Source organism: Hemitrygon akajei, chromosome 18 (genome assembly GCF_048418815.1).
Source record: "Hemitrygon akajei chromosome 18, sHemAka1.3, whole genome shotgun sequence".
In the NCBI taxonomy this organism is placed as follows: Eukaryota; Metazoa; Chordata; class Chondrichthyes; order Myliobatiformes; family Dasyatidae; genus Hemitrygon; species Hemitrygon akajei.
The window spans coordinates 3,834,877-3,846,807 of NC_133141.1; the positions used below are offsets into that span (position 1 = coordinate 3,834,877).

General features: G+C 41.1%; 1 protein-coding gene across 1 annotated transcript in view; it reads right to left on the bottom strand.

Moving 5' to 3' along the window:
- LOC140741032 (sodium channel protein type 4 subunit alpha-like) overlaps positions 1-11,027 on the bottom strand; it is a 217,281-nt gene extending 206,254 nt beyond the window's left edge. The window contains exon 1 of the mRNA XM_073070669.1: positions 10,851-11,027. The gene's annotated coding sequence lies outside the window, so the exon portion shown is untranslated. The remainder of the gene's footprint in view (positions 1-10,850) is intronic.
- Positions 11,028-11,931: the final 904 nt, after the last annotated feature.

An 11,931-nucleotide genomic window follows, 5' to 3' on the forward strand; every position in this document is an offset into this window, starting at 1 on the left:
TGTATTAAACTGTATAATCGTCCTAGTTCTAGTCTCTCTCACACGTGGTACGGGTAACAATCCTGAGATCACCACCCTGGAGGTCCTGCCCTTTAACTTAGCACCTAACTCCCTGAACTCCCTATGCAGAACCTCGTCACTCATCCTACCCATGTCATTGCTTCCTACATGGACCACAACCTCTGGCCACTTACCCTCCCACCTAAGAATGGTGAGGATTCATAGATCATAGAACATAGAACAGTACAGAACAATACAGGCCCTTTGACCCACAATGTCGTGCTGACCCTTAAACCCTGCCTCCTATATAACCCCCCATCTTAAATTCCTCCATATACCCATCTATCAATCTGAAATATCCCGGACCCTGCCACCCAGGAGGCAACATGCCACCTGGGAATTTTGTTCTCGTATACAGAACCTCCTGTCTATTCCCTTAACTAACAAATCCCCTGTCACCACAATATGTCTCTTCCACCCCCCCCCCCCCACCACTTTCCTTCTGAGTCACAGAGGCAGAGTCAGTGCCAGAGACCCGATTACTGTGACTTTCCTCTGTTAGATCAGCCCCCCAACGGTGTCCAAAGTGGTATATTTGTTGTTGAGGGGGATAGCCACATGTTAAATATTTCTCATAAATACCTCATTGTTTGAAAATTTGCTGAAGCTTACTTTTGGATTCCTTACTCAAGTTATTTTAATGTATATTAAACACAACATATTTTAACCAAGATTAGAGCTTTTTCTAGTTTTTTAAAAATCATATCAAGCACCAAGTTGCGGTGGATGGAAAAATCTAGCAGATTATTTGATTAGAAGATTTATGAGAATTTTGCCAGGAATTGTGCAGCTGAGTTGAAGGGTGAGGGTGGACACGCTAGGACTTTATTCCTTGGAATGTAGGAAACTGAGAGGTGACCTTTTGGGGTGTATTAAATCATGAAGGGGATTTATAGGATAAATGAATGCAGTCATTTTCCTAGGCAAAAGGAATCAAGAACTGGAGGGTGAAGATTTAAAATGAAAGGCAAAAGATTTAAAAGGGATCTGAGGGAGCAATTTCTTCATGTTTAAAGCAGGTACAAAAGCAAATTCAAAGTTCAAAGCAAATTTGTTATCAAAGGTCAGCATATACAACCTGGAGATTCATTTTCTTGCAGATATACTCAGTAAATTCAAAAAACATAATAAAATCAATGAAAGGCCTTACCCAACTGGATGAACAGACAACCAATGTACCAAAGACAACAAACTGTGCAAATACAAAATAAAACAAAAAGAAATAACACTAATAAATACATAAACAACAAATATTGAGAACATAAGATGAAGAGTCCTTGAAAGTGAGTCCAAAAGTTGAAAGACAGTTGGACAAACATGAATGTGAAAGGTTTAGAGCAGGGGTCCCCAATCTTCTCTATACATAGATCATTTATGGAGGGTTCTGTGGACCCTAGGTTGGAATCCGCTGGTTTACAGGGATATGGGCCAAACGTGTGCTAATGCAAGTCGCTTAGGTAGGCACTTGAGTTGGGATGGAACTCTACGATTCTACAACTGTGTTAATAAATATCAAGACAATATATGGGTTATGATGATTAGTATATAGCTGAATCAGAGTATTTTTCCCATTGTTTTGTCCCTCCCTGTATACTCACCAATACTGATGACATTTGATGATTATTGAAAGAGGACATGGTGAGAAATGCCTGTTCTTCCTTAAATCATGCTCTAGGATATTTTATGTACAGTTGAACAGGATGCTTTATATTCCAAAGGATAGACAGCTATCTGATCTGATGTCATGAGCAATCTACAGGTATTTATAGAAACATAGGAAACCTACAGCACAATACAGGCCCTTCAGCCCACAAAGTTGTGTCGAACATGTTCTTACCTGAGAAATTACCTAGGGTTACCCATAGCCCTCTATTTTTCTGAGCTCCTCATACCTGTCCAGGAGTCTCTTAAAAGACCCTAAACACAAAGTACACTGCAGATGCTGTGGTCAAATCAAGATGTACACAAAAGCTGGATGAACTCAGCAGGTTGGGCAGCATCTGTTGAAAGGAGCAGTCAAAGTTTCGGGTCGAGACCCTTTGTCAGGACTAAAGAAGGAGGGGGCAGGGGCCCTATAAAGAAAGTGGGGGGAGGGTGGAAAACCAATCAGAGGAAAGATCAAGGGGTGGGGGAGGGGATAGGCAGGACAGGAGAAGAAGGAATCTAAGGGGAAAGCACTATGGGTAGTAGAAGAAGGCAGAGTCATGAGAGGTGATAGGCAGCTAGAAGAGGAGACAGAGTAGAGGTGGGATGGGGAAGGGAGAGGGAGGGAATTACTGGAAGTTGGAGAATTCGATGTTTATACCAAGGGGCTGGAGACTACCCAGACGGTATATGAGATGTTGTTCCTCCAACTGAAGTTTGGCCTCATCATGGCAGTAGAGGAGGCCGTGTATGGACATATCCGAATGGGAATGTGAAGGCGAGTTGAAGTGAGTGGCAACCGGGAGATCCTGTCTGTTGTGTCGGACGGAGCATAGGTGCTCGATGAAGCGGTCCCCCAATCTGCGTCGGGTCTCGCTGATGTAGAGGAGGCCGCACCGGGAGCACCGGATGCAATAGATTACCCCAACAGACTCACAAGTGAAGTGTTGCCTCACCTGGAAGGACTGTTTGGGGCCCTGAATGGTGGTAAGAGAGGAGGTGTAGGGACAGGTGTAGCACTTACGCTTGCAGGGATAAGTGCCAGTTGGGAGATCTGTGGGGAGGGATGTGTGGACCAGGCAGTCGCGGAGGGAACGATCCCTGCGAAAAGCAGAGAGGGGTAGAGAGGGAAAGATGTCCGTAGGGACAGGGGTCCTGTTGAAGGTGGCGGAAGTTGCGGAGGATAATATGCTGGATCCGGATGCTGGTGGGGTGGTAGGTGAGGACAAGGGGAATGCGGTCCCTGTTGTGGTGACGGGAGGATGGGGTGAGGGCTGAAGAGCGGGAAGTGGAGGAGATGCGGGTGAGGGCATCATTGATGACGGCAGAAGGGAAACCACGATTCTTAAAGAAAGTGGACATTCGGGATGTCCTGGAACAGAAAGCCTCATCCTTGGAGCAGATGTGGCGGAGACGGAGGAAGTGGGAATAGGGAATAGAATTTTTGCATTTGGCAGGGTGAGAAGAGGTATAATCAAGGTAGTTATGGGAGTCAGTGGGTTTATAGAAGATGTCAGTGGACAATCTGTCTTCAGAGATGGAGACCGAGAGATCGAGAAAGGGGAGAGAAGTGTCCGAGATGGACCAAGTGAATTTGAGGGCTGGGTGAAAGTTAGAGGCAAAAGACCCTATTGTATCTGCCTCCACCACCCGTCACCGGCAGCCCATTCCAAACACTCACCACTCTCCAAATACCTTAAAACTGTGCCCTTTCACACTAGCCATTTCAGCCCTGGGAAAAAGCCTGACTATCCACATGATCAATGCCTCTCATCACCTTGTATACCTCTATCAGGTCACCTCTCATCCTCCGTCGCTCCAAGAAGAAAAGGCCAAATTCACTCAACCTATTCCCATAAGGCATGCTCCCCAATCCAGGCAACATCCATGTAAACCTCCTTTGCACCCTTTCTATGGCTTCCAAATCCTTCCTGTAGTGAAGCGACCAGAACTGAGCACAATACTCCATGTGGGGTCTGATGAGGGTCCTATATAGCTGCAACCTCTCGGCTCCTAAATTCAATCCCACGATTGATGAAGGCCAATGCACCATACGCTTTCTTAATCACAGAGTCAACCTGTGCAGCAGCTTTGAGTGTCCTATGGACTCGGACCCCAAGATCCCTCTGATCCTCCACACTGCCAAGAGTCTTACCATTAATACTATATTCTGTCATCATATTTGACCTATCAAAATTAACCTTACCATTATATCTTACCATTTATTAAGCTCCTCAATTCATGTTCAGGACAGGCTAAATGAACAGTGAAAATTTTTGTACACTAATTGTAACTTCAGAGATACAGATTGATTGTAATAACAGAATCTCCATTCATGACAACATGGCAAACCATCAAGAAAATGGTTCAAATCACAGCTGCATCCTGGAAACACCAGCCAACATCCATACTGCAGGCACAAATCCACCAATGGAAGGCAGAAGAAGATGCATTCAAAAAGAACAAATATCTCTTTGTTGACCCTACTGTAGATCTTTGTGGCACTGACCTTCCTCAAAGATGGTAAACAACACTCAGATGAATCCACAAATGCTGTGGATGCTGTAACTACTTATTCCACAAGTAGAAGATGCTAAAGGAGTCAATGTGCAACTGTGGCCTTAGGTCCCAAAGTATGGAATGTATCCAAGTCAAACAGAAGAAGAAAGAAAATGCACTCATGAGATATTTCCTTTTATGTTTCCACCCATGATGAATGAAGAATCTTATGCTAAATTTATTGTTGCAACTCACAGTCAACAAAAAGCAGAATGGAATTGATAATGTTATTTATAAGGCCTTTCATCCCTAACAGAAGAAGCACTTTTAGATAGAGGTGAATTTGAACCCTGTCCCACAGATAAATCTTTCATAATACCACCTGCACTGGCCACATATAAACTATTAAATAGGAGTATTCCATGTGAATTAGGATCAGAAATAGTCCACTCAGACTCTCTAGTCTGCCCTGTCACTTAATAAGATTGTGACTGATCTGACTATAACCAAGGCTCTTTATTCATATCTACCCTTGGTAACTTTTCACCACCTTGCTTCTCAAGAGTCTATCTGCCTCTGTCTCAAAATTTTCAAAGACCGTGTCCGTTGCTCTTTAAGGAAGAGAGTTCCAAAGACTTACAACCCTCTGAGAGAGAAAAAAAAACTCTATTTCAGATGGCGCCACCTTATTTCCATAAAAGAAAACATTAACTCCACATCCACCCTGTCAAGACCTCTCAGGCTCTCAAATGTTTCAATCGAATCCTATTTCATTCTCAAAGCATGAGTGGATACAAGGCTAATACGTCAATCTATAAAGCCTTTCCTTATAACATTCTCATTCCAGAGAGTGGTCTAGTCTGAACTGTTTCTGATACTGTAACATCTTTCTGGAGATGAGGATAATCCCTAACTCCAGACACATACTATTAACATTAAAAAGACATAAAACATTATAAGTATACTAGTTGCTCCAAATACACCCTAAAGAGCATCAGGATTTAAATGTTTTCAGTTTCCATTGTAATTTCATCAGCACTCCATCAAATATTTAGTTTCCAGTTTTGGCTTCATGGATGCCTAGGAAGTTCAGTGCTCTTCACTTCCATGTATCAAGTTCTGACATCAGTTTGGTGACAGTATTATATCCCCCAAGATTTGTTTTGACATGTTAGTTTATAACAACTGGAAGCAAGTGTTCTTTATATTTGAAATTACTCAAAAGGTCTGAATGTTTGTGCCTTGAAAACACATGAAAACATCTCCAAAAATGTTCCTTACATAAAGATACATTGCACATTCAATTGATCAACATTGCCCTCTGAGCTCTGTTTGAATACTAAGACAGTCCAAAATTTTCTATGCAGTTGTAGTTCCAAGACCACTTCGGCATTGACAAACTCAAGTTATCTATATGGGCGTTTATTCACATGAGACAACCAAATACAAATCTGACTTGGCCTCAAAGTATTACAACAGTAGAATTAACAGCTGGGCCTGGTGGTGTAATTTACAAATGTGGAAACAAAGTTATTAAACTAGTAGACCTTGCAAATGAACTAAAATGAGAATATTATTTTACCCCCTGCCAATAAAAAATAAAACCTGCATGAGTGAAAATGAATGCTTACAAATGTGTTACTTCTCAAGCTCTACGCTGCTCTCCAGGGAATCCTCATCAAACTCACGGCTGTCACTTTCTCCAAGGTTTCTGGTTTCAAATTCAGCAGGACCATGCAATACTTGAGGGCTCATCAGTAAGGGCTGTCACAGTTTATAATATATATATATATATATATATATATCTCACTATGCCTCGTAAATTGTTTAAGATTTGCACTGCTCTTAGCAGAAATGAAAAGAAAATTCCCACATTATCTATATAATAGTTCTTAAAAATCTGTTTCTTGGATATTAATTGCAAAATAAAAACTCATAGATATAAAATATGGTGGATGTGAAACCTCAGAAGCTTCTCTTTAATGATTAAAGATTCCTATTGAAGGTGAGGTTTTATTGCTATATGTGATGATGTGAAATGCTTCAGATCTGTGTCACTTTGAGTTGCACCATCCTTTTTCAATCAAGGCAGCATAATGTGGACCTTTGAGCCATTTCGCCTAGCAAGCACCAATTTAACCCCAGCCTAATCGCGGGGCGATTTACAATGACTAATTAACCTACGAGCTAGTACATCTTTGGACTGTGGGAGGGAAATTGAGTACCTGGAGGAAACCCACACGGTGATGGGGAGAACATACAAACACCTTACAGACAGTGGTGGGAATTGAACCTGGGTTGCTTGTAATGTAAAGTGTTGTGCTAATCACTACGCTACTGTGCTGCCCCATGTTACTTTCACAACCACTTGGAATTAATATGGAACAAATGCAAAGCATATTTAAGAGTGTGCATTTTTTCATTAGACTTCCTTAGAAACTTTGTTTTTAACTTTACTGAGAAATGATACTTCCATGCCCTCTCTCCAACATTTAGAATTATGTGCAGCAGTGTGTTTCCACGGAGCTCAGTGTGAGTCGTAAGTGACATTGCAGCTTGAATCTATAAGCTACATATCAAACTATATTGATTCCTTTTGACTCAATTTTGTTGTGATTTTGCAGCCTTGTAAGCACATCACAAATCCTGTGCATTTTGTTTTAAAGCAAATCTTTCATATCCATGGATTAAATTTAGGGTTCAGTTGAATAAGAATAGAGTTTCAGTCAATCTTCATCATGATCTTCCCACAGTTAGTATTTATTTTAAAAAGATGCACAACAGTGTCTAAATGTCTTGTGATTAATGAAAAGCTGGTTACTAACCCATGAGTACTATTTTATTATTTATTTTTGCACTACTTTTTATTCTGTAATTTACAGTAATTTTTATGTCTTTGCACTGTATGACAAATTTCATGACGTATAATAATAAAGCTGATTCTGAATCTGACTCTAATACTGAGTTCCAGGGCGTATTCTCTGACAACTGAGGAAGAAGCATGAAGTCTACTGTCAGATAATGCTTTGGGATTATGCCAATATATTTTCCAGTTTGCAGAAAGCTCTGAAATAAAAAAAATAAAAGTGCCGATCTTCTGAGGGAAGTGTGTTCTACAAGTCAGCAAATTCACATTTGAATTATGTTCTTGTGTAACAGAAGTTGTAGGGAAATACAGGATTAATCTATATTTGGAAAGTTAAGAGTTAATCATGGATAATCAGTAAGGCTTTATAGGTGAGAGATCCTGTTTGGCTAACTATATTGAGTTTTCTGAAGAAGTAACAAAATACAGTATATTGATGAATCAGTGTGCACTACAGGTTTCAGTGTTGGCCCACTTATTGTTTGTCAGATATATTAGTAATCTGAATATAAATGTAGGAGGAATGATTAGAAGGTTTGCAGATGGTATGAAGTTGCTAGTATTGTTGATAGTGAGGATTGGCCTTTTCTCCTTGGAGTGAAGGAGGATGAGAGGTGACCTGATAGAGGTGTATAAGATGATGAGAGGCATTCATCGTGTGGATAGTCAGAGGCTTTTTCCCAGGGCTGAAATGGTTGCCACAAGAGGACACAGGTTTAAGGTGCTGGGGAGTAGGTTCAGAGGAGATGTCAGGGGTAAGTTTTTTACTCAGAGAGTGGTGAGTGCGTGGAATGGGCTGCTGACAACAGTGGTGGAGGTGGATACAATAGGGTCTTTTAAGAAACTTTTAGATAGGTACATGGAGCTTAGTAAAATAGACGGCTATAGGTAAGCCTAGTAATTTTTAAGGTAGGGACATGTTTGGCACAACTTTGTGGGCCAATGGGCCTGTATTGTGCTGTAGGTTTTGTATGTTTCTATGTTTCTATAATGAGGTTACAGAATTAGATAGATCAGCTGCTAAGTTGGGCAGGGCAATGGTACAGTAGATGGAGTTTAATACTGGCAAGTATAAGATGAAGTATTTTCATCATTGTCATCATTATGTGCTATGTCGTATGACGTAGGTCGTCATGGTCTTTCTGTGATCATGATTGTCTTGGCAAAGTTTTCTACAGAAGAGATTTGCCATTGCCACTTTCTGGGCAGTGCCTTTACAAGATTGGTGACCCCAACCATTATCAATACTCTTCAGAGATTGTCTGCCTGGCATCAATGTTTGCATAACCAGGATCTGTGATATACACCAACTGCTCATACAACTATCCACCACCTGCTCCCATGGATTCTCATGACCCTGATCGGGGGGTGGGGGGCTAAGCAGATCAAATTGCCTAATAGTGACCTGCAGACTACGTAGTAGAGGGAAGGAGTGCTTTGCGCCTCCTTTGGTAGAGATGTCTCTCCATCCCACCACCTAAGTATTTTAGGATGTATGATTCCAGGGAGTATTAATCCTGAGGTACAAGTTCAATGATCCTCAAAGATACAGTACATGGAGGTGGGGTGAACAGAGCATAGCCATTATTAGCCTGGTCATCAAATATCAGAGCTTGGGTGTCTTGTACCATTTTATAAACATTGCTTAGGCACAGCTGGAGATTAGGAAAGATGGAATTGGAAGTGCTTTATTATTTTCACATGTACTACGATACAATCTAAAGGTGGTCATACAGATCAAATCTTTACAGAGTATTGAGGTAGAACAAGGTAAATAATAAAATGTAAAAGCTACAGAGGAAGTGCAGTGCAAGGTCATAATGAGTGCGAGTTAATTTTATTGCTCTAGGTATGTGGAGAAGGTGCAGAGAAGATTCACCGGGATTGAGAAGTTCAATTATGAGAACAGGCTGGATAGACTGTGTTTATTTTTCTTGAAGCAAAGAAAGCTTAGATGGGATCTGATATAGGAATACCTCAAAATTACAAGAGGCTTGGAAAGGGTGGACAGGGAAAATTGTTCTTCCTCATGATGAAAATGTGTAGAAATAGAGGAAGTAACCTTAAAGTGAGATGTAAGAAGGTTAGAGGGGATCTGAGGTTGTTCTATTTTAACCCAGAGTGTTGTTACAGTCTGGAATGGACTGCCTGAGAAGGTGGTGAAGACAGGTACTCTCACAATATTCAATATGTTTCCAGATGAGTACTTGAAATCCAAAGGTAAAAAAAAGGCTGTGGAACAAGTGGTGGAAAATGGGATTAGCATAGCTGGTCAGCATGGGCAGGGTGAACTGAAGGGCCTAGTACACTGTTGGACGACTCTATGACTTTCTATGAATAGATGGTTGTGTATATTTGGATGGGACAGATTTTTCTATTCTAGTTGTTGATTGTCCCTTCATAATACCAGTAATGTTCAACATAAAATTTGAAGTCCAGAAGTTTTAATTTGGCCTATCATAGATCAGAACCACTGAGTAAGCATCCATAAATCTTACTGACAAAAAACGGTGGGTAAAGTCATAGCCAACTATTCTCCCAGCACGCAGTTTTCCGAATATCAAGCACCTTGTCAATACCAGACTGGTATAGGCACGCAACTGTGCACCAGAACTTGAAACTTCAAGTAAGATCTCACAGCAATTAAAATTTTGCCAGTATTCTTCAAGACCCACCAACCCACCCACCACACCCCCACCACCATTGCTATCATTTCCCGTCAGAGTTACTTTTTGCACAGATACTCCCATGCCTAGCGTCACTTATGGACATACAAACAATCAATGTACATATGTTATCCTACGTATTTCTATTTGTTTTTATTAATGTGCTCTTTATTTTATTGTGCTTTTTGTGCTGCATCAGATCCGGAGTAACAATTATTTCGTTCTCCTTTACACGTGTGTACTGGAAATTGCACTAAACTATCTTGAATGCACTGGTAAATTCTGTCAAAGAGCAGCAGTGTTCGTTTTATACAAGGTTATAACGAGTAACAATATAGCGTGATTGAACCAACGTATCACTTTCTGGCAAACTGTTATTCAGCCCAAAGAAACTTCGACATTAGGGCGAAAAATCTAATTAAACTGCATGTTAATGTGCCTCTGGTACAGCACAATTTCAAATCCATTAAAAGATAATTCTATTTCAACTATTTAGTACTCAACTTGTAATATGATAGCACTTAGATTTCAAACAGAGATCTAACGTGTCGGGAAGTACTTTTGCTGATACAGGCAGTATTGATAACCCAATATTATCCCCCACACCCTTCGAGGCTTAAATCAAAACCAAGAGAAAATCAAAATCATTGCAAATCGATCACATTCCGATCCCGAAATAAAACCTAACAGCTTTGAAATTTGAAATACTTCCCGGCACAACTCAAAAGGATAACTCCACAGGAGATTAAAAATAAAACTAAACTGAATCGAAATACGTCAGCTGTAGTACGGAAAGTTTGGGTATGTTAGTAATGACGTTCGGTATTTTAACCTGAATTGTGAACCATATCGGTCTCGTCGGCTTTGAATCACTTAGGAACTCTTCAGCTCCACACAGTTGACTTTAGCTTATAGCTATGGCCTGCATAAGCTCTTTAACTTCCAGAGTATATGCAAATCGCTTCAGAAATACAGCATAATACAGTTTCTGGTTAAAATCAATCACTCAACTGGCAATCATATAAGGGTAATGTCGCGTAAGAGCTCAGAAGTTCGAGCTATCTGTATGTCACGCTTCTTTGAATTGTAATTATTTTAGATTAACCTCATTGTACCTTTTTATGGAGCAAACGAAAGTGAATTCCAATAAAGTTCAACAGAAATCCAACAGCCTGAAGTTAAGCGAAGTGTTCAGAGTCTCCTTGGGTTGTGTAAGGAGCGGTTGCACTGGAGAATCCCACATCTCCGGATCAGCTGCTGATGACGTCTGAGGTTTCGGACTGAAACCCGATCAGTTTATTGCAGGTAAGATGATTGCATTACATTTCACACCCTCTCAGGGACATGTCGGAAAGATTATTGGGGGTTGGGGGCTGAGTGAAGGGTGGCCGGGTTGCGAAAGTACCGCTGAGATACACTCCAAGCGCGCTGATCTGCACAGCCACAAAATATTTGCTTCAAGAGTTTACAACATTAAATAAAGCCCCCAGCTGACAGTAGCCAGGCTGTCTGCGCAGGACAGAAACCTCAGGAGCATTTCGCAGTAACTTCCTTTCAGCTGCTGTTCTAAGGAGTGGAGGGAGGATGTATCAGAGGGCCCGCCTGCTTATTGGAGAGTAGATGTGGAGAAAAGTGTTTGGGAGCTGGTGTTTAAGGCTTTTACCCACAGCATAAGATGCATTACATTCAATTCCCAATGGATTCATTGATAGGATACAGATAGTGGACGCCTTGTTTATTTTTTGAACAATCCATGAGTGAATTACAATATTTAATATTTAGTATTCATTAATGATAACCCTGCAACCCTGTCAGAGATCCCCAGCTTCCAATAATCCTTCCATCGCCTACTGGGGCTTTCCCTCAAGAAGACAGAATGTGAATGGTGAACTTCCCGCACAGTGAAAGTCCACCTGAATTCAACGCTGCAGTGCCAGCTCCCGAACCTAGATGTAACTACAGTTGCACAAAGCTCCAGTTAGCATTTCCACGCGCATCCTTCACATGTCAGCGGTCAGATGTTGCTTTTTTTCTGCCACAAATTCCCAAATAATATTTCCTGTCATCCACTCCTAATATCCATGGTGCCGGACGGATCTAATGACTGCTCATATAACTTCCGATTTACTGCAGCGATGAGGTGACTGCAAACTACTTATGCCCCTGAACAAGAGTGGTGTATATTTTGGTATTAAC